This window comes from Callithrix jacchus, chromosome 9, assembly GCF_049354715.1.
Source record: "Callithrix jacchus isolate 240 chromosome 9, calJac240_pri, whole genome shotgun sequence".
Classification (NCBI taxonomy): domain Eukaryota; kingdom Metazoa; phylum Chordata; class Mammalia; order Primates; family Cebidae; genus Callithrix; species Callithrix jacchus.
Genome location: NC_133510.1, coordinates 71,782,177 through 71,804,409, shown reverse-complemented (window position 1 = coordinate 71,804,409; position 22,233 = coordinate 71,782,177). Strand labels below are relative to the sequence as shown.

The 22,233-nt window shown below is 38.6% G+C and overlaps 1 non-coding gene and 1 pseudogene across 1 annotated transcript; both read left to right on the top strand.

Moving 5' to 3' along the window:
- Positions 1 to 4,392: 4,392 nt before the first annotated feature.
- LOC100412031 (adenosylhomocysteinase pseudogene) lies at positions 4,393 to 5,623 on the top strand (annotated as a pseudogene).
- Positions 5,624 to 8,929: 3,306 nt separating this feature from the next.
- Positions 8,930 to 9,036, top strand: LOC118144569 (U6 spliceosomal RNA). Its single transcript, XR_004729337.1, has one exon. It is a non-coding gene; the product is annotated as a U6 spliceosomal RNA (small nuclear RNA).
- The last annotated feature ends 13,197 nt before the right edge of the window (positions 9,037 to 22,233 follow it).

Below are 22,233 nucleotides of genomic sequence, written 5' to 3'. Positions count from 1 at the left end.
TGCATGTATACTCAGATATGGGATTGCCAGATCATATGGTTTTTCTATTTTTAATTTTTTGAGGAAACTCTATACTGTTTTCCACAGTGGCTGTGCCATTTTCCATGGCCACCAACAATACACAAGTGTTCCAGCTTCTTCACATCCTCTCCAACATGTGCCATTTTCTGTTCTTTTGATAGTGGCCATACTGATAGGTATGAAATAATATCTCATTGTGGTCTTGAATTTCTTTTTTAATGATTGGTGATGTTGAGCATCATTCTGCACATTTGTTGGCCATTCATATGTCATCTCTGGAAAAATGTCTATTCAGATCCTCTGCCCATTTTTTACTTGAGTTTTTGTTTTTGAATTGTAGAAGTTGCTTATATATATGTTCTGGACATTAACCCCTTATCAGATACATAATTTGCAATTATTTTCTCCCAACCTATAGGTTTTCTTTTCACTGTTTCCTTTAGTGTGCTAAAGCACTTACTTAAGTTTGGCGTAGTCCCATTATCAGTTACTGCTTTTGTTGCCTAGTGTTTTTGTTGTCGTATTCAAAAAATCATTGCCAAATCCAATGTCCTGACACCTTCCTCCCATAATTTTCTCCAGGAGTTTTATAGTCCTAAGTCGTAGAGTTAGGTCTTTGATCCATCCTTTTAAACTTACGTTTTGTGGGGTAAGGTAAGAATTCAATGTCATGCTTTTGCATCCAGTTATCCCAATACCATTTACTGAAGAGATACCTTTCCCTATTGTATGGTCTAGGCATAGTGCCAAAGTTTATTTGGCCATACATACAAAAGCTTATTTCTGGGCTTTCTATTCTGTTCCATTGGTCTATATACCCATCTCTATGCCATTATCACATCATCTTAATCACATTTTTTTTTGTGGTATGTTTCAAAATCAGTAAGTGTGAGGCCTCCTAGTCAGTCATTTTTAAAGATTGTTTTGACTATTTGGGGTCCCTGGAGGTTCCATATACAATTTAGATTTTTTTCCTCTTTTCTGTAAGGGATGCACTGGGATTTTCACAGATATTGCATTGAATCTGTAAATCACTTGCATAGTATGAATATTTTAACAATATTAAGTCTTCCAAGCCATGAGCATGAGATGTCTTAACATTTATCTGTCTTTTTTTTTATTTCTTTACAATGTTTTGTAGTTTTGAGTGTACAAGTCTTTCATGTCTTAAGTATTTTACCCTTTATGTTATAGTATATAGTATGTGTTTTTGTAATTTCCTTTCCTGGTCAATGTTAGTGCATAAAAACACAAATGATTTTTATATGTTGACTTTATATCCTGCAATTTTGTTGAAAGTGTTTATTGTAATTTTTGCAGAATCTGTAGAATTTTCTAAATATGAGATCATATGGTCAGCAAATAGAGATAATTTTACTTCTTTTCCAATTTGGATGTCTTATATTTCTTTTTCTTGCCAAATAGCCCTTGTCAAACTTCTCATGTTAGATATTAGTGGTGAGAGTGCACATCCTTGTCTTATTCTTAATCTTGGAGGAAAATCTTTCAGTCTTTCTCCATTGAATGTGACGCTAGTATGGGTTTGTCTTAAATGACCTTTATTATATTGAGGTAAGTTCCTTATATACCTTTTTTGTTGCATCTATATTCATCAGAAATACTGGTCCATAGCTTTCTTTTCTTTCTTTGTGTGCGTGTGTGTTTTGTTTTGTTTCTGAGACAGGGTCTCACTCTTGTTGCCCAGGCTGCAGTGCAGTGGCACAATCTCAGCTCAGCACACTGCAGCCTCGACTTCCTGGGCTCTGGGGATTCTCCCACCTCAGCCTTTTGAGTATCTAGAACTACAGGTCCACATCATACCTGGCTCATTTTTATTTTTTATATTTTTAGTAGAGATGGAGTTTTGCAATGTTGCCCAGTTCAAGAACTCCTGGGCTAAAAAGATCCACCTGCCTTGGTCTCCCAAACTGCTAGGATTGCAGGCATGAGCCACCATCCCCAGCCTCCTGTGTTTTATTTTATTCTGATTTTGTTATCAGGTTACTACTGCCCTCAAAGACTGAGTTTGGGATTGTTCCCTCCTCTTCAATTCTCTGGAAGAGTTTAAAAAGAATTGGTATTTGTTCTTTAAATGTTTGGTGGAATTCTTTTGTGATGCCATCATGTCCTGGGCTTTTCTTCATTGGGATGGTTTTGATTAGCTCTTCAATTTTTTAAATCATATTATGTTTATTCATATTCTTTATTTTTCATGATTCAGTCTTTGTAGGTGGGATTCCCCAAGGAATTTATCCATTTATTTGACATGATACAATGTGTTGGCATACCTTTTTCACAGAAGTCTATAATCCTTATTTCTGTGACAACTGTTGTAATGCCCTCACATTTACTTCTAACTTTTAAATTTTTATTCTATTTTTTTAGAGACAGGGCCTTGTTATATTGTCCAGACTGGTCTTGAACTCCTGGCCTCAAGCAGTCCTCCCACCTTGACCTCCCAAAGTGCTGGGAGTATAGGTATGAGCCACTGTAACCGGCCTTCTAATTTTACTAATTTCAGTCTTCTCTCTTATTTTCTCAGTTGGTCTAGTTAAAGGTTAGACAATTTCACTGATCTTTTTAAACAAAAGCAACTCTTGGTGTCCTTGATGTTTTTCTACGGTATTTCTATTCTCTAATTCATTTACCTATGCTCTTATCATTATTATTTCCTTCCTTCTGTTAACTTTCGGTTTAGTTTGCTGTTCTTTGAAGTATGAGGTTAGGTTGTTGATTTGAGATCTTTCCTCGTTTTTAATGTAGGTGTTTACCACTATAAGCTGCTCTCTCCCTTCTGCGTTCACTGCGTTCCGTAAGTGTGGTATGTCGCATCTTTGCTTTCATTTGTATCCAGATATTTTCTAAATTCACTTGTGTTTTCTTCCCTGATCCATTAATTAAGAGGGCACTGCTTAGTTTCCACAAATCATGTACTTTCTTGTTATTTCCTTGTGATTGGAGAAGATATTTTATATGATTTCATTCTCCTTAAATTTGTCAAGATTTGTTTTATGGCCTAACATGTCATCTCTCTTGGAGAACGCTCCCTGAATACATAAAGAATGTGTATTCTGCTGTTGTTGAGTGGACGTCAGTTAGAGCCAACAGATCTATAGTGTTGTTCATGTCTTCTGTTTTGTTGTTGATCTTCTGTGTGGTTGTTCTGGCCATAAATGAAAGAGGAGTATTATGTCTCCTACTATTATTATGTTGCTGTTAATTTCTTCCTTCAGCTCTGTCAATGCTTCACCTAATTGGGACTTTTAACACTGGATGTACATATATTTATAGTTGCTATATGTTCCTGGTGAATGGACCGTTTATCATTACACAACATCTCTTGTCCTCCTGACAGTTTCTCCTTAAAGACTATCTTGTCTAACATTACATATGGCCACCCCTGCTGGTAGGTTCCCATTTACATGGAATCTTTTTCTGTACCTTTACTTTTAGCCTATGTGTGTCCTTAAGCATAAAGTAAGTCTCTTTTAGAAAGCATACAGTTGGATCTTGTTTTTTAAAACACAATCTATGTCTTTTAATTAGTGTGTTTAATCATTTACATTTAAAGTAATTGCTGATGGGAAAGAACTCACTATTGCCATTTTGTTAATTGTTTTGTTTGTTGTGTAGATTTTTGTCCCCCCTTCTTCCCTTTTTTGTAGTGACATATTTTGATTCCCTTCTTATTTCCCTTTGTGTATATTCTGTAGATATTTTCTTTGTGGTTACCATTGCAATTACATAAAACATCTAAACACTGTAACATTCTATGTTATGCTGCTAACAACTTATCATTGTTATCAATGTTGTTAACTTATCACTGTTGTTAACAACAAAAATTTTCTAACTTATCAATGTTGTTAACAAAAATTTTCTCTTTTATAATGAGTATCCAGTAATATACATACTTAATTTCTTCTAATTTTTTAAAATTCAATTTTTTTTATTTTTATTTTAAGACAGGGTCTCGTTATAACATTCAGGCTGGAGTGCAGTGATGTGATGATCATGGCTCACCGCTGCCTCAAACTCCTGGGTTCAAGCAATCCTTTTAGGCTTCACCTACCCAAGTAGCTACGACTACAGGCATGCACCATCATGCCTGGCTCTTTTTTGTTTTTTTTTCTTTTTGAGAGAGAGATGAGGTCTTGCTATGTTGCCCAGGATAGAAGAGCAAATATAAATTAATTGGGAAAATAAAACCCACAACCCTGTGAGCAAATGAGTAACAATTGACTCAAAACAGGAAATAGCTATGGATTTTCAGCATATAAAAAGTTGCTAGGCCTGCCCAGCACTGCCTGCCCCATGTTGGAGTCCCAGCCCGCTTCTCCTGTGTCCATCATTCCATGCAGAAGCACCACCAGCATGTCTGACAAACTGCCCTACACAGTCACTGACATCAGCCTGGACACAAGGCCCTGGACATGTGGAGACTGAGATGGTGGGCCTGATATGTATGAAAGAATTGTACTTGGCTTCAAGCCACTGAAAGGCACTGACATCACCAGCTGCCTGCAAATGATGGTGGAGACCATTGTCCTCACTGAGACCCTCATTACCTCAACTGCTGAGATGCAGTGGTCCAGCTGCAATATCTTCTCCACCTAGAATTATGTGGCAGCTGCCATTGCCAAGGCTGGTATTCCAGTGTGTTCCTGGAAGGGTGAAAGAGATGACAAATACCTGTGGTGCATCAAGCAGATACTGTATTTCACAGACAGGCCCCTCAACATGATTACCTCATCCAACCTCATTTACACCAAGTACCCACAGCTTCTGTCAGTCATCTGAGGCATCTTTGAAGAGACCATAACTGGGTCCACAGGATGATGGCCAATGGGATCCTGAGGGTGCCTACCATCAATGTCAATGATTCCATCACCAAGAACAAGTCTGACAACCTCTATGTCTGCCAGCAGTCCTGCATAAATGACATCAAGTGGGCCACAGACATGATGACTGCTGGCAAGGTAGCAGTGGTGGCGGGCTGTAGCAGTGTGGGCAATGGTCGTGCCCAGGCCCTGAAGGATTTGGGGGCTGGCATCATCATCACAAAAATTGACCTACTCAACACACTGCAGGCTGCTATGGAGGGCTATAAAGTGACCACAATGGATGAGGCCTGTCAAGAGGGCAACATCTTTGACATCACCACAGACTGTGTCAATATCATCCTTGGCCGGCACATTGAGCAGATGAAGGATGTTTCCATTGTGTATAACACTGGACCCTTTGACATGGAGATCAATGCCAAGTGCCTCAATGAGAATGCTGTGGAGAAGGTGAATATCAAGCCCCAGCTGGATGAGTCAGTGGCTGAAGCCTGCCTGGGCAAGCTGACCAATTTGACCATGAAGCAAGCCCAGTACCTGGGCATGACCCATGATGACCCTTCAAGCCTGATCACTACTACTACTTAAAGGCAGGCCTGCCCTTCACCTTCCAGTTGCTGTCCTTGCCTAGGCCCCAGCTTTCCTCCCCAAGAGCAAATGACACCAACTTTGTAATTGGTTTGTCAGTGTCCCCCATTGACTCCATGAGGCTGATCCCTCAGTTTTTGACCTCTACTGCATCCCTCATATGGTTCCAAGTGTGACAGGGGAAGCTGAGGGGCACCTCCTCAAACCATGGTCATGATGGGGATATGAAGGAGACATCCACTGGAAACCAGCTCAGTGGTCTTGGAACTGCTAAGTCAGTTCTTCCTTAGCCTGGAAGTTGGCAGTGGGGTCACAGAGCCGACGTACTTTACCATTCAGAATGTCACTTGGCCTATAGACTTATGCCCATGTGCTTGGTTTACAGGTTCAGTGGTTTCTCAGCCCATGACAGATGAGAGGGAACTATATATATTGAAGGGCAAGGAAGAACTGTTGGAGTCTGAAATGTTCCTGAGAGCCTGGCTTAGTGCTGGGCCTTCTCTTAAACCTCCTAACAATAAGATTGATACTTTCAGTCCCTATTTTACAGGGGTTAGAATAGTTAAGTGACAACCAAGAAAGGACAGAAGAGAGACAGCTTGAGGTTGAGAGAGGCCAGAAAAACATAAAAGCAGGCATAGAATTGCCACCATTTTGTAACAAGAATTGTTCCTATTATAACTTTCAGTCAAAAAGAGCAATTTGGTTTATAATGTATATATAGTGTTTGTAATGTTAAAATAAAGCAGGAGTTTGGTAAATAAAAATTTCAGTGTCTAAAAGGAAAGAAAAGATACTTATGACCTTCATAACACAAGAAATGTGAATTAAAACTACAATCAGATGCTACTTTTGGTCTAATACATTGGAAAAAATCAAAAGGCTTGACATAATCATACACTGGCAAGGATACAGAGAAACAGACACCCTCATACATCGCTGCTGAGAATGTTCAATCTCCTCAAGATCATGTTGGCAACTTTGTTATCTGTCAAAACTACAAATTTACTCAGCCAATTCCTTTCTAGAATTTTGTCCCCTAAATACAGTTTCACATGTGTAAAATGACATGCATAAGGTTATGCTCTTATGCTCTTAGCTTAGCAAAACAATGGAAAAAACCTGCATGCATTGAAGAGGAAACTGCATGCATTGAAGAGGAAATTATGTCACACATATACAATGAGATAATATGTCATCATAAAGAAGATTAAGGAAGTTAATTATATACAGATATAGTATGCCTGCAAGATATATTTAAACATTAAAAAGCAAGGTACAGGTTAGGTGTGGTGGCTTATGCCTGTAATCCTAGCACTTTGAGAGGCCAAAGTGGGTGCATCACTTGAGCCCAGGAGTTTGAGACCCACCTGGACAACATGGTGAAACCCCATCTTACAAATACAAAAATGAACCAGTCGTGGTGCCTCATGCCTGTGGTCCTAGCTACTTACGGTTGAGGCTGGGGGATCACTTGAGCTGGGAAGAAGTTGCAGTGAGCCAAGATCATGCCACTGCACTCCAGTCTTGATGACAGTGAGACCCTGTCTCAAACAAACAGACAAAAATTACTAAATTCTGATATATGTACTTATCAGTACAAGTACTAACATATGTTACCACAGGTATAAATCTTGAAAAAGTATACTAAGTGAAAAGAAGCCAGTCCTAAGAGACCATATGTCATATAATTCCACTCTTATAAAATGTGCATAAAAGGTAAATTATTATAGAGACAGAAAGTAGATCTGTGGTTGTCTAGGTCTGGGTGGGAGGAGTGTTAGAGGATAGGTAAATAATAGCTAAAGGGCATGTAGTTTTTTTCCTTTTTTATTGTGGTAAAATATACAAAACATAAAATTTACCATCTAAACAAACTGTAAGTGTACAATACCGGGCCCTTAAATACATTCATAATGTTGTGCATCCATCACCACCATCCATCTCCAGAACTCTTTTTATTTTGTGAAACGGAAACTCTGCCCATTAAACAATAACTTTCAATTCTTCCCTCCCCTCTCCCAGTATCTGGCAACCATCATTTTACTTCCTGTGATTTCAACTACTCTAGGCACCTTACCTCATATAAATGGAACATACAGTTATTTGTTTTTTTGATACTGATATTTTATTAAGCAGAATGTCCTCAAGATTCTTCCATGCTGTAACACCTGTCGGATTTTCCTTCCTTTTTAAGGCTGGATAGTATTCCATTTGTATGTAGATGCTTTACCACATTTTGTTGAACCCTTCATCCCTGGATGCATGCTTGGGTTGCTTCTGCCTTTTGGCTATTGTGCCTAATGCTATGAATACGGATGTGCAAATATAAACACTCTTATTCACTCTATTGACATACAAAGATTTTTTTTTTAATGTGAGAGATTCATCTACGATCAAACCCTTTTGAAAATCTGTGGCAGGATAAATATACCAATTGTTTACTATGTTGAATCTCAGTCTACCACTTCACTAATTTCTGCGGTTATCTCTACAATTATCTTTCTTCCATTTGTAAAAAATTTGCTATTCTTTTGGTATCTTATTGTAAGAAATGCTTAAATCAGGGGATCAGCAAATTTTTTTTGTAATGGACCAGATGGTAAATATTTTAGGCTTTGTGATGGTAAACATTTTAGGATACTTACCCTCCTGTCAGAGTACAAAAGCACTCACAGAGAATAAACCTTTATTTACCTAAACTAGCATGGGCTGGATTTGGCTTATGGGCCACAGTCTGCTGACTCCTGGCTTACATCATTAGGTCCCTCATAGACTGGTTTCCATTGTTCATTGTTTCTCTTGGGTTTTGTCCATGCTTTGTCTTCTGGTAAATCCAATCATTTTTTATTGAGTGTCAGAATGCTAATTTGAAGAACTGTAGATAGTTTGAAACTCTGCATGATGTTAATCTTCTCCAGATAACTTACTTTTGGTTTTGGTAGGCAAGTAGACCAATGTCACCAGCAGTTCCTCTTAATTCCCATAAAACAAACAGGGATTGAGACAATCTGAAGCTGAACAAGTCTTTGGGGTTCCAAATGAAAACCTGAGTTATACACCCTCTCTTAGTGGCCTTTATCTTTAATTTTTGTTCCTTCAGCACCGTGCATCTGTTGAAACCCCTATTGAGCTTCTAGACCTCTTGGCCTCCTTCAGAACAGGCAGGAAGAGGTAGCCCCAAATACTAGACTCATATCTTTGGGTTTCTCTCCTTTCCTAGATACTAACTGCACAATTCCTCATGCATTACTTGCTTTCTGAGGCTTCAGTCAGATGTATAATTTCTCCAGCTTTTCTGGTTGTTTTCAGTGAGAGAGGAAGCCTAAACCATCTATTTTACTATTGCTTGAAACAGAGCTCTCTTTGTGGCAACCATTCTGGGTCAATATTTCCTGTTACAGTGCATCTTTTCAATGTATACATGTGAGCCTTCAGTTTGCAAAATTACATTTCGGTTTTCTACTAAGAATTTCAGTTGTGTGCTCACTTCGGCAGCACATATACTAAAATTGGAATGATACAGAGAAGATTAGCATGGCCCCTGAGCAAGGATGACACGCAAATTCCTGAAGCGTTCCATAATTTCAAACTGGCCAGCAGTGTGCAGAAAGCAGAAACTGGACCCCTTCCTGACACCTTACACTAAAATTAACTCCAGATGGATTAAAGACTTAAACATAAGACCTAACACCATAAAAACCCTAGAAGAAAACTTAGGCAAAACCATTCAGGACATAGGCACAGGCAAGGACTTCATGATCAAAACACCAAAAGCATTGTCAACAAAAGCCAAAATAAACAAATGAGATTTAATTAAACTTCAGAACTTCTACACGGCAAAAGAAACAATCATTAGAGTGAACAGGCAACCAACAGAATGGGAAAAAATTTTTGCAATTTACCCATCTGACACAGGGGTGATATCCAGAATCTACAAAGAACTAAAACAGATTTACAAGACAAAAACAAATAAATCCATCCAAAAGTAGGAGAAGAATAGGAACAGACACTTTTCAAAGGAAGGCATATATGAGGCCAACAAACATGAAAAAATGCTCATCATCACTGGTCATTAGAGAAATGCAAATCAAAACCACATTGAGTTACCACCTCACACCAGTTAGAATGGTGATCATTAAAAAATCTGGAGACAACAGATGCTAGAGAGGATATGGAGACATAGGAACACTTTTACACTGTTGGTGGGAGTGTAAACTAGTTTAACCATTGTGGAAGACAGTGTGGTGCTTCCTCAAGGACCTAGAAATAGAAATTTCATTTGACCCAGCAATCCCATTACTGAGTATATACCCAAAGGATTATAAATCATTCTATTATAAAGACACATGCACACGTATGTTCATAGCAGCACTATTTACAATAGCAAAGACCTGGAACCAACCCAAATGCCCATCAATGATAGACTGGACAGGGAAAATGTGGCATATATACACCATGGAATACTATGCAGCTATAAAAAATGATGAGTTCGTGTCCTTTGTGGGGACATCGATGAATCTGGAAACCATCATTCTCAGCAAACTGACACAAGAACAGAAAACCAAACACTACATGTTCTCACTAATAGACGGATGTTAAATAATGAGAACACATGGACACAGGGAGGGAAGCATCACACACTGGGCTCTGTTGTGGGGGGCCAAGGGAGGGACACGGAGTGGGGGGAGGTCGGGGAGGGATAACACAGGGAGAAATGCCAGATGTAGGTGATGGGGGATGGAGGCAGCAAACCACATTGCCATGTGTGTACCTATGCAATAATCCGGCATGATCTGCACATGTTCCCCAGAACCTAAAGTACAATAAAAAAATTAAATTAAATTAAAAGAATTTCAGTTGTGACTGTTAGATTTCCTTTGCCTACCTTCTTCTATTTCTGTAACTCAGTGGTGCTCAGTTTACTTTTTAAAAAGGTTTAAGAACTATTGTTTTTTAAAAAGGGATGTAGGATGCTGAGGTGGGAAAGTTACCTGAGGCCAGCAATTTGAAACCAGCCTGGGGATGTAGTTAGACTCTCCACCTCAAAAGCAAAAGATTGACTCACTTGTTCTTTCAGTATTGTTCTTAGGCCAGGCACAGTGGTTCACACCTGTAATATCAGCATTTTGGGAGGCTGGGGTGGGCAGATCACTTCAGGCCAGGAGTTTGAGACCACCCAGGTTAACATGGTGAAACTGCATTTCTACTAAAAATACAAAAACAAAAAAAATTAGCCAGGCATGGTGGTGCACACCTGCAGTTCTAGCTACTTGGGAGGCTGAGGGCGGAAAATCACTTGAACCCAGGAGGCGGAGGTTGTGGTGAGCCGAGATCGCTCCACTGCACTCCAACCTGGGTGACAGAGCAAGACTCCATCTCAAAAAAAAAAAAAGAAAAAAAACAATTTCATTTCTGTGATGGTTTTCCTTTTATTTCCTCCCTCAGTCTGTCATTTCTTACTTCATCTCCTTCAATTATCTGACCATCTATGTTGTATTTTTGCATTGTGTTCTTTTACAACAGCAATAATTGCCTCATTGTCTACTGATTTCAATTCGTAGTAAAAACAGTTGACAGCCCCGCTCTTTATATTTGCAGGGCCTAGGGCAAGAGTAAAAAGGGAACCCCTTAGCCATATGTCTAAATGTAAAGGTTATAAATCAAGCTTTGGAGCTATTTTAAAAAAGCACATCCTTTTGGATGGTTTTCATATGATTGAAACACAGTTAATATAAAAGAGAACTAAATTTAATGATTACTGCACATGTCTAGGTGTTCTCATCATGGATAAGCAATGTTTGCATAAAAAATAAACATGTATTTCATAAATAATATTTATTCCATTTTTTTGCATTCATTTTAGTACAATCACAATATATCACAACAAATGTTATACTGTTTTCACAAAATTTGTGTTCCATTGACAGAAATGATCTAAATGATTAAAAAAGAAACATTTTATTCAAAGTGTACCAAATTTCCACATGGAGTACAAAATGTGTATAGTTTGAACAGAAAGAGAAGCAATAAAATCAGTGGGGTACTTGGTGGAAAATAATACTTATTATACAAAAATCGTTTGCTTTTGTGTTGAAGAAAAATATGACAGGTAAATTATTTTGTCATTTCTGTTTCCTGAAATTTCTGACACTTTAATCCCCGCTGCTCTATGCAGCAGTGTCAGTAGCAGTCAACCCATAAATCAGATTAAGAGTTGGACACAGTTACCTATTGTTTTAAAGATATTGGGTAACAGATTTGGAGAAGCATTTCTCTGGGAACCAAATGGTGTTGTTCACAAAAAGTTTAGAATTATTAGTCATGCCGTGCTGACACTGAGCACCAAATCTAAAAGTGACAGACCTGCCTGTGTGTTCTTTAATAAATGTGTGTGCTTGTGAATGTGTGTGCTTGTGATACATGGGTCACTCTGAAGTGTGGAACTCAGAGCAGGGGCCTTTTTTTTTCTGAGTCAGTGGGTGATACTGGTATTTGGTACTTTTCATCTTCTCTATACCATGCTTTTCTGGTTACTTTTCTTTGTCTGATACCATGTTTTACTGCTCTAACATTTTTTCCCCTCTAGTATCCTTATCCACCAGTGCAATGGCAAATACTTCAGATCACATATCCTCATTGGCCTTTCTAGGAGCAGCTACAATCCCTCCCCAGCCCACTATGTCAACAGTCTATTCACATCACCTGCTGTCAACACTACTTCACTATTTTTACATTTGTGTATCTTCATCTGGTATCCAGTTTTGCTTGGTGTTATGGCTTGAATCGTGTCCCCATATAAGTAAAATATATGTTGAAGACTTAACTCTTAGTACTTCAGAATGTGACCTCATCTGGAATTGGAGTCATTGGAAATGTGATTGGTTAATATGGGGTCATACTGGAGTAGAGTAGGCTCCTGATCCAATCTTAATGGTATCCTTATAAGAAGACAGCCACGGGAGATCAGAGACACACATGGAGAATGCCATGTTATGACTAAGGCAGAGACTGGAGTTATGCAACTGCAAGCCAAGGCACACCAAAAACTGCCAGTAAATCACCAAAAGCTGGGAAGAGGCAATTAGACTTCTCTGCAGTTTCCAGATGAAGCACAGCCCTGCTTACACCTTGATTTTGAACTTCTAGGTCCCCGAACTGAAGAGACAATGAGTATCTATTGTTTTGTGGTACTCTGTTATGACAGCACTAGGAAACTAATACATAGTGTGTTTTACCCATGGGTTGTTTCTAAAAGAAGATGAAACTTTGGATCCAAGATGTCATCAAGTTCATACTGTCAACAGTTCTTCACAGCTGCAGTAGAATTGTGAGACTGGAATTGTCTACATGATTGCCCCAAAAGTAATGGGTATCCATTCTATCTACTAACCCACAAAAGATCCTGAATAAAGAAATATATATGAGAAGTATTTTCATATATGGAGGCAACTAAACTTCTCCATAGTGAAAGTGTGACTGCAATATGGGAGGGTTTGAATTATTGTGAGATCATTGGTGTCCCTGCAAAGTTTTTGCATTCTTAGAAACAGAGGCTCCCTGTAAGTAAATATAACCAAGTTGTGGTAAAAGTCCATGATGTTCTCTCAGTCCTATATGGGGACACAGGCTTATGATGTCAGAAAAATGTGGAATTCTGTTTTCCACTCAGTACTGTGGAGACTTCAATATAGTCACGATTCCATACCTTTCTATACTCCCACTACTCCCCACAAGGAGTACATACTGGAGGGTGAATATTTTGTAAAAATTTGTACTTCCTGAGGCTTCAACTTTATATAAAGAAAGGCAAGAAGAGGAAGGTGGCCTTTCAAAAGTGGCTTGAGCATTCCAAATCTATTATCATGGCACTTTGCTTTTGCAAATCCCAAACATCCATTGCTTAATAAAAACATTTCCTTCTAGTTACTTTTCCATTTCTCTTCTCTTCTTAATTTTTAAAAATTAGAGATTAGGTCTTACTATGTTGCCCAGGCTGGACTTGAAGTCTTGGGCTCAAGAAACCCTTCCTCCTCTGCTTCCTGAGTAGCATGGACTACAAGTGCATGACACCGTGTCCAGCTTCTCTGCTCTTCTTTACAATACATTTATTACTATTACTGTTGTAGTAAAAATAGAAAACACATAACATTATATTTACTATCTTAATCATTTACCTAAAATGATTAATTTCAATAGTGTTGAGTGTATTCAAATTATTGTGCAACAGATCTCTAGAATGTTTTCATCTTGCAAAACTGAAACTCTAAATCCACAAAACAGTAAGTCCCTCTTCCCCCAACCCACAGCCCTTAAAAACTACCTTTCTACATTGTTTCTAAGATTTCTGACCACTCTAAATATTCCATATGAGTGGAATCCTATAGTATCTATCCTTTTATGAACGGCTTACTTCATGCCCTTGAGGATCACTCATATTGTGGCACATGACAGAATTTCTTTTTAAGGGCTAATTTCCATTATGTAAATATTCCATTCATCTGTTGATGGACATTTGAGTTGCTTCCACCTCTTGGCTATTGTGAATAATGCCACAATAAACATAAGTGTGCAAGTATCATTTAGAGACCTTGCTTTCAATTATTTTGCATGTATATCCAGTAATGGTATTACTAGATCATATGGTTTTTCTATTTTTAATTTTTTGAGGAAACTCCATACTGTTTCCCACAATGGCTGTACATTACCACCATCAATGCACAAGGATTACAACTTCTCCATATCCTCTCCAACATGTATTAATTTCTGTTCTTTTGATAGTGGCCATAATGATGTGTATGAGGTAATACCTGATTATGGTTTTGATTTCCATTTCTTTAATGATTTGTGATACTGAACATCATTCTGTGCACTTATTGGTTATTTGTATATGATCTCTGGAGAAATGTCTGTTCAGGTCCTTTATCAATTTTTATCTTGGGGTTTTTTTTGTTGTTGAGTTGTAAGTTCCTTATATATTCTGGATACTAACTCCTTATCACATACATGATTTGCAAGTATTCTCCCCCATTCTGTAGGTTGTCTCTCATTACTTCCTTTAATGTGCCAAAGCATTTATGTTTGATGTAGTCCCATTTATCAATTACTGCTTTTGTTGCCTGTGTTTTTGGTGTTGTATCCAAGAAATCATTGCCAAATCCAAGGGTCTCTCCCATAATTTTCCAGTTTTCTATTTTCTAGGAGTTTACAGTTTTAAGTCTTAGAGTTCAGTCTTCAAACCATCCTTTTTACTTTTCGTATGTGGTTTAGGGTAAGGATCCAACATCATGCTTTTGCATCCAGTTTTCCCAACACCATTTAGTGGGGAGACTCCTTTCCCTATTGTGGAAAAGTGTGGTCTAGGTACACGGTCAAAGTTCATGTGGTCACATGCACAACAACTTATTTCTGGGCTCTCTGATCTGTTCCATTGGTTTATATATCTATCTTTATGCCATCATCACATCATCTTAATTGCAGTTTTTGTGGTATGTTTTGAAAACATTTAAGCATAGGCCTTCTACTTGGTCCTTTTTCGAGACTGGTTTGCCTATTTGAGGTCCCTTGAGGATCCATATACAATTTAGAACTTTGTGTATTTTCTGTAAAAAATGCATTGGGATTTTGATAGATATTGCATTGAATCTGTAGATTGCTTTAGGTAGTATAGATATTTTGACAATATTAAGTCTGGATACTTTAACAATATTAAGCATTTTAACAATATTAAGCCCATTAAGCATGGGCTCTTAAATCCATTTATCTGCATCTTCTTTGATTTCTTTACAATGTTTTGTAGTTTTCAGTGTACAAGTCTTTCATGTCCTAAGTATTTTTTTTCTTTTTTGTATTATAGTATATGGGATGTATTTTTAATTTCCTTTTCTGATTTAACACAAATGATTTTTATGTCCTGCATATTTTGCAAGACTTTGTGTCTTGCAATTTTGCTGAAATTATTAGTTGTAATTTTGTGGCATCTTTAGAATTTTCTAAATATGAGAGCATACTGTCAGCAAATAGAGGTAGTTTTATCTCTTTTCCAATTTGGATGTCTTTTATTTCTTTTCCTTGCCTAACAGCTCTTGCCAGACTTCCCACATTAAATATTAGTGGTGAGAGGGGACAGCCTCACCTTATTTCTAATCTTAGAAGAAAAGCTTTCAATCTTTCTCCACTGAGTGTCATATATGAAACTACATATATAGAGACACAGGGTCTTGCTATGTTGCCCAGGCTGGAATGCAGTGGCTATTAACAGGCATGATTCCACTACTGATCAGCACGGGCGTTTTGACCTGCTCCTTTTCTGACCTGCGCAGTTCACCCCCTCCTTAGGCAACCTGATTGTCTCCCACTCCGGGAGGTCACCATATTGATGCCCAACTTAGTAGATACCTGATTAGCATAGCACACTACGGCCCAGAACTTCTGGGCTCAAGCCATCCTCCTGCCTCAGCCTCCTGAGTAGCTGGAAATACAGGCATGTGCAACCATGCCCAGGTGACTTTTATTATATTGAGGTAAATTCCTTATATACCTATTTTGTTGCTACTGTATTAATCCAAAATGTTGGGCCATAGTTTTCGTGTTGTGTTTTCGTCTGTTTTCAGTATTAGAGTACTGCTATAAACTCCTCTCTCATTTCTACTTTTGCTGCATCCCCTAAGTGTGGTATGTCGCACTTTTGCTTTCGTTTCCAGATATTTTCTAAATTCACTTGTGTTTTCTTCTCTGACCTATTCATTAAGAGGGCACTGCTTAGTTTCCACAAACTCGTGGACTTCCTTATTTTCCTTCTGCTATTGATTTCTTGTTTTATTTGTGATTAGAAAAGATACTTCGTGTGATTTCAATCTCCTTAAATTTGTCAAGATTTGTTTTATGGCCTAACATGCAGTCTGTCTTGGAGAGTGCTGCAAGAGTACTTAAGAATATGTATTCTGGGGCTGGGCGTGGTAGCTCACGCTTGTAATCCCAGCATTTTCAGAGGCCGAGGCAGGTGGATCATGAGGTCAGGATATTGAGACCATCCTGGCCAACAGGGTGAAACGCTGTCTCTACTAAAGTACAAAAATATTAGTCAGGTTTGGTGGTGGGCACCTGTAGTCCCAGCTACTAGAGAGGCCGAGACAGAATTGCTTGAACCTGGCATGCGGAGGACGCAGTGAGCTGAAATCGCACCACTGCACTCCAGCCTGGGGACAGAACGAGACTCGGTTTCAAACAAAACAAAACAAAAGTGTATTCTGCTATTGTTGAGTGGACGTCAGTGAGAGCCAACTGGTCTATACTGTTGTTCATGTCTTCTGTTTTGTTGTTGATCTTCTGTATGGTTGTTCTAGCCATAAATAAGGGTATTATGTCTCCTGTTATTATTGTGTTGCTGTTAATTTCTTCCCTCAGTCCTATCAATGCTTCACCTATTTGGGAGTTCTAATATTAGATGTTCATATATTTATCATTGTTATATGTTCCTAATGAATGGACCCTTCATCATTACACAACATCCTTTCTTGTCCTCCTGACAGTTTCTACTTAAAGACTATCTTCTCTAATTTCACATATGGCCACCCCAGTCTTTAGCCTCCCATTTACGTGGAAGTGTTTTCCATCCCTTCACATTTAGATTTTGTGTGTCCCTAAGTCTAAGGTAAGTCTCTTGTAAAGAGCATACAGTTGGGTCTTTTTTTAAAAATCCATTCAGCCAGTCCATGTCTTTTAATTAACACGTTCATCACATCTACCTTTAAAGTAATTGCTGATAGGAAAGAACTCACTATTGCCATTTTATTGTTTTCTGTATGTCATGCAGTTTTTTTGTCCCTACTTTCTTCCCTTTTGTCTTGTTGTGTGTGTTTGTTTTTTTTGTAGTGACATGCTTTGATTCCTTTCTCATTTCCCTGTGTATATTTTGTAAGTATTTTCTCCGTGGTTACCATGGCAATTAAATAAAACACTTTAACATTGTAACAGTCTATTTGAAACAGCTAACGACTTTATTCATGTACAAAAACTCTACTCTTTTACATCTCTGTCCCCTCCACTTTGTAATAACACAGTTTTTCTGTTTTTATAATGAATATCCATTCACTCAGATATACAATTCCTTTTCACACGTTCGTTTTTTGTATTCAAAACTGGTGCCTGGGCATGGTGGCGCATACCTGTAGCCTCAATAGGGTGAGGCAGGAGGATTGCTTGAGGCCAAAAGTTCATGACCAGCTTGGGCAACAAAGCTAGACCCCATCATTAAAAATAAAAAATAATAAATTTTGTACTGGAATTAAAAGTGATTTGCACACCTACATTACAATATTATAGGACTGTATATATTTCTACGCATTTACCTTATCAGGAGCTTCTATACTTTGAATATATCAACCTATTCCCTTCTAGTCTGCAAGGTTTCTGCTAAGAAACCTGCTGATAATTGATTAGGAGCCCTCTTGCACATGATGAGTGCTTTTTCTCTTGCTGCTTTAATGGTTCTGTTTTTGATAGTTTATTATGATGTGTCTTGGTGGGATAGTTTATTATGATGTGTCTTGGTGGTCTCTTGAGATTTATCTTTGCTGGCATTGAGTTTCTTTTATATGTCAATTTCTCTCATATCTAGCAAATTTTTTGCTGTTATTTCTTCAATAGCAGCAATGTGTCTTTTTCCCCATTTTCTTTCTGAAACTCCTATAATGTTGTTCTATTTGATGGTGGCCCATAAGCCCCTTAGGCTTTCTTCACGTTTCTTCATTCTCCTGTGTCTCAGCAATTTTGAAAGTCCTGGTCTTTGAGTTCACTGATTATTTCTTCTGCTTTTCCAAGTATGTTCAATCCCTCAGAGATATTTTTTCAATTCACTTATTGTAATCTTCACTTCCAGAATATGTTTGGTACTTCTTTACAGTTTCTGTCCCTTTAATAATATTTTCAATCTGTTTATGCATAATTTTCTTGGTTTTGTTTACTATCTATGCTCTATTTTAATTAGGCATTCTTATAACAATATTTATGAATTATTTGGCACCTCATTTACCTCCATTTATTTCAAGTGGATTTCTGGAAATTTAATTGGTTTCTTAAATGTGCCGTGTTTCCATTTCTTTGTATGTCTCATTAATTTTTGTTGGGATTTTAGTATTGAAGAATCAGCCATCTCACCCAGATTTTCTGATCTCGTTTTATCAAAGACTTTCTCCATTCAGCCTGGCTAGAGATTCTGTAGGCTTCTTAAGCCTTTTCAGGGAATGCAGCCTCTTTAGGCTCATGTGTGAATTCTACTTAAGAGGTTTGCAGGATTTCTAATCAGAAGCTCCCCATGCAATACTGTGGTGTCTTGGGTGCTCTAGCAAGTCATGGTACTGGAGCTGCACCTAGTGTCTGTCTGCGGTACTGCAGACCCCAGAGCAGCTTGTGCCCAGAAATTACAGCTGGTGCCCCGTACCTGTTAGTGCTCAGACTGAGGCAGTACAGAAAACAGTCCCTCGGCCAGGTCCCTAAAACTTGGAATGTTGGATATATGTTCAATTCCTTTCAGCTGATGCCCTGTACCTGTTAGTGCTCAGATTGAGGCAATACAGAAACCAGTCCCTCGGCCAGGTCCCTAAAACATAGAATGTTGGATATATGTTCAATTCCTTTCTCTCTTCAGGTAGAAGAGAGAAGTTGGAAGATTTCCTTCCAATTGCTCCACGATGTGCAGGGGTTGGGGGCTGGGAGGCTCTGGCAAGAGACAGGGCACTGAATTTTCCTACTGGATTTGATGCCATTGATTGTAGTCTCACCTGTGGTAAAGCAATCTGTAACTGGTTTCTGGATTTCTCACAGAGGAATTTGGTTGGTCTATCATTGTTAAATTCATTTATCCATGATAGAAGAAGGGTCGTGGGCTTACTCTTTTAAAGACCATTTCTAGGATGGGCACAGTGGCTCATGCCTGGAATCTTCACACTTTGGGAGGCCAAGGCGGTAGGATAACTTGAGTCCAGAAGTTCAAGACCAGCCTGGGAAAGATAGTAAGACCTCATCTCTACAAAACATTTTAAAAATACAGCAGGCATGGTGGTGAATGGTTGTAGTCCCAGCCACTTGGGAGGCTGAGGTGGAAGGATTGCTTGAGCCTGCACCAATCCTTCCACTTGAAGGTTTGGTTGAGGCTGCATGAGCCATAATCACATCACTGCACTTCAGCCTCAGTGACAGGGCAAGACCCAATCTCCACAAATAAACAAAAGAGTGTTTTCACTTTCTCCCCACTTATTCTCTCGTCAGTTCACTCAAATGGCCCTTTTGTCCTCACCACTCAACTCAAACCATACTACTCAGCCACTAATGAACTTAATCGTCAAATCAAATGGTCAATTCAGTCTTCATCTTAGTCCACCCTTCAGTAGTATGCCAGACACTATGTTTTTTCCTCTTTTATGAAACTCTGCTTCAAGGCCTCCCCACTTAAAAAAATTTTTTTTCTCCTTCTCTCAGCTCTCTTGCCTCACAGGCTGTCCCCTCAGACTTCTTTATTAAGTCATTCTAATTTTCTCTATCTTAAATATAGGAGTGCCCCAGGTTTCAGCCTGCTGACCTTTTAACTATCATTCTCTCACTGAGCTCATCTGGTCCCACTGCTTTAAGCACTATTTATACTTCCCACAATTCTATCTCTAGCCCTGACACTGACCTTGAATTCCCAATATGCATATTCAAATGATTACTTGAGGTGTCCACTTGGTAGTCTGTTTTCTCAAACTCAACATATCCAGCATAAAATTTTTGATTCCTACCCCCTCAAAAGTTTCTACCCCATTCCCAATCTTCTTTTATTTCATTATTAGATGACTTATTTTTTCCTTCTTCCTTTTCTTAGGTCAAAAACTTTGGAGATTTTTTTTTCTCATATTCACCTATACAGCAACAGATGAAGTTAGGTTTATCTTAAAAATAAACTCAGAATTTTTGTTTCCACTGCTATTACCCTAATCTAAGAAACTATACTTTTTTCTTTTACCCATATTAAAGCCTTTGCTTTAATTCCAATTGGTCCACCTGCTTCCGCAATTGTTCTCTAACAGCTTATTTTTCAAATAGCAACCAGTGATAAAATGTAGGGTAATATCTTTTCTGTTCATATCCTTCCAATTTTGTCATACCATGAAAAAAGCTGAAATATTTACCATTCCCTATAAAGCCCTACAAAATTATGTCCTCAAATATCTTCTTGAACTCATTTCTCACCATTCTTCTCTTCCCTCATTCTACCAGCCTTTTGCTGCCTCAATTACACTTTAGTGCATGTGCAGTATTACTTTTGCAAGAATGTTTTCTCTGGCCAGGCATGGTGGCGCGTGCCTGTAATCCCAACTACTCAGGAGGCTGAGGCAGGAGAATTGCCTGAACCCAGGAGGCAAAGGTTGCAGTGAGCCAAGATTGCGCCATTGCACTCAGCCAAGATTGCGCCATTGCACTCCAGCCTGGGTAACAAGAGCGACACTACGTCTAAAAAAAAAAAAAAGAAAGAAAAAAGAATAGGCAACAGCATCTCTTTTCTAGTTCCTCTACCTGGCCACCATTTTAAAAACAAAAGTTCTTCATATATATAGATATATTTATATATTATTGCATCAAAACACATTTTAACAGACTTCACAGCTCATTTAAAGCTTCAGTTTATAGTCATTCATGTGAAAGATTCTATATGGAATGTTCATTTAGAATCCCTCACTGGAATTCCAGTGTTCTATGTCAGAAATGCAGAAGTCCTACTTCAGTGCAATGCTAGACATTTTACATTTGTTCATTCATAATTTTCATTCAGGAGTTTCCTAACTTCACTTTCGTATCTTCAGTTTTGTTTGCTTGACTAATTTCCTTTAGCATACTTTCAGGTAAGGTAGGTTGGTATCTGTATAGATAATCATATGGACGAAGATGATAAACGAGGCATTCTAACTCACGCATAGTTGTAGAATCAACGTAGACAAAAGAAACTGCAAGATCAGAACAGCAACCAGGACCTTCTACAGGAGGATAATAGTTCTAATTCCAGTACCAAAAGGTTCTGGGTAGATCAGCTTTAATTAAATGGTGTTCTGGCACAAAGGGATGAAAAGTTTCTTTTCCAGTAGTATCTCTGGAATCTCCTGTTTCTGAACTCATAAACAACACTTTGCTACAACGCTGGGCCCATGCGACTTTGACATGTCTGGCCTTTTTCTCTAGGTTTTGAGGGCCTGTCATAACCAAGCAAAGAATTTTAACTTTCTGACAGAGGTTTTCAGTGATGTCGGTGTTCTCATTTTTATGTTGGCTAAAATCTGCCTTGACGTTCGTTTGTCCTCTAGATGACTGTGTCCATTAGCATGTGAATGCCTCGCATGAGGATCATTATGAAGAATATTAGGCTAGGTGTCACCCTGTTCTCCCAACAAAATACTAAATATCTGAGAACAGAAAAAAAAAAAAATCCTATTGCCGATCCGGAAGAAGGATAAAAAATTCAGCCAGGATTTAGAGGCCATTTCTATTAATATTTCTAAGTATGATTTAGAGGCCATTTCTATTAATATTTCTAAGTATTTCTATTTAGAGGCCAAGTCTATTTCCGACATCAGCGCGATCCCCTCGCGCTCCTCCTGGCGGTGGCAGAGAATGGGACGGCCTTTGGTTCTCTGGGCAGCCGCACAAGTGCCTCATGGCCGCTAGCCGAGGCCGCCCGCTGCAGCCCAAATCCTTCCGCGGCAGCGGCAGCGGCGGCGCGGCCAAGGCGAGATCACCATTTTCCTATTGGGTGTCT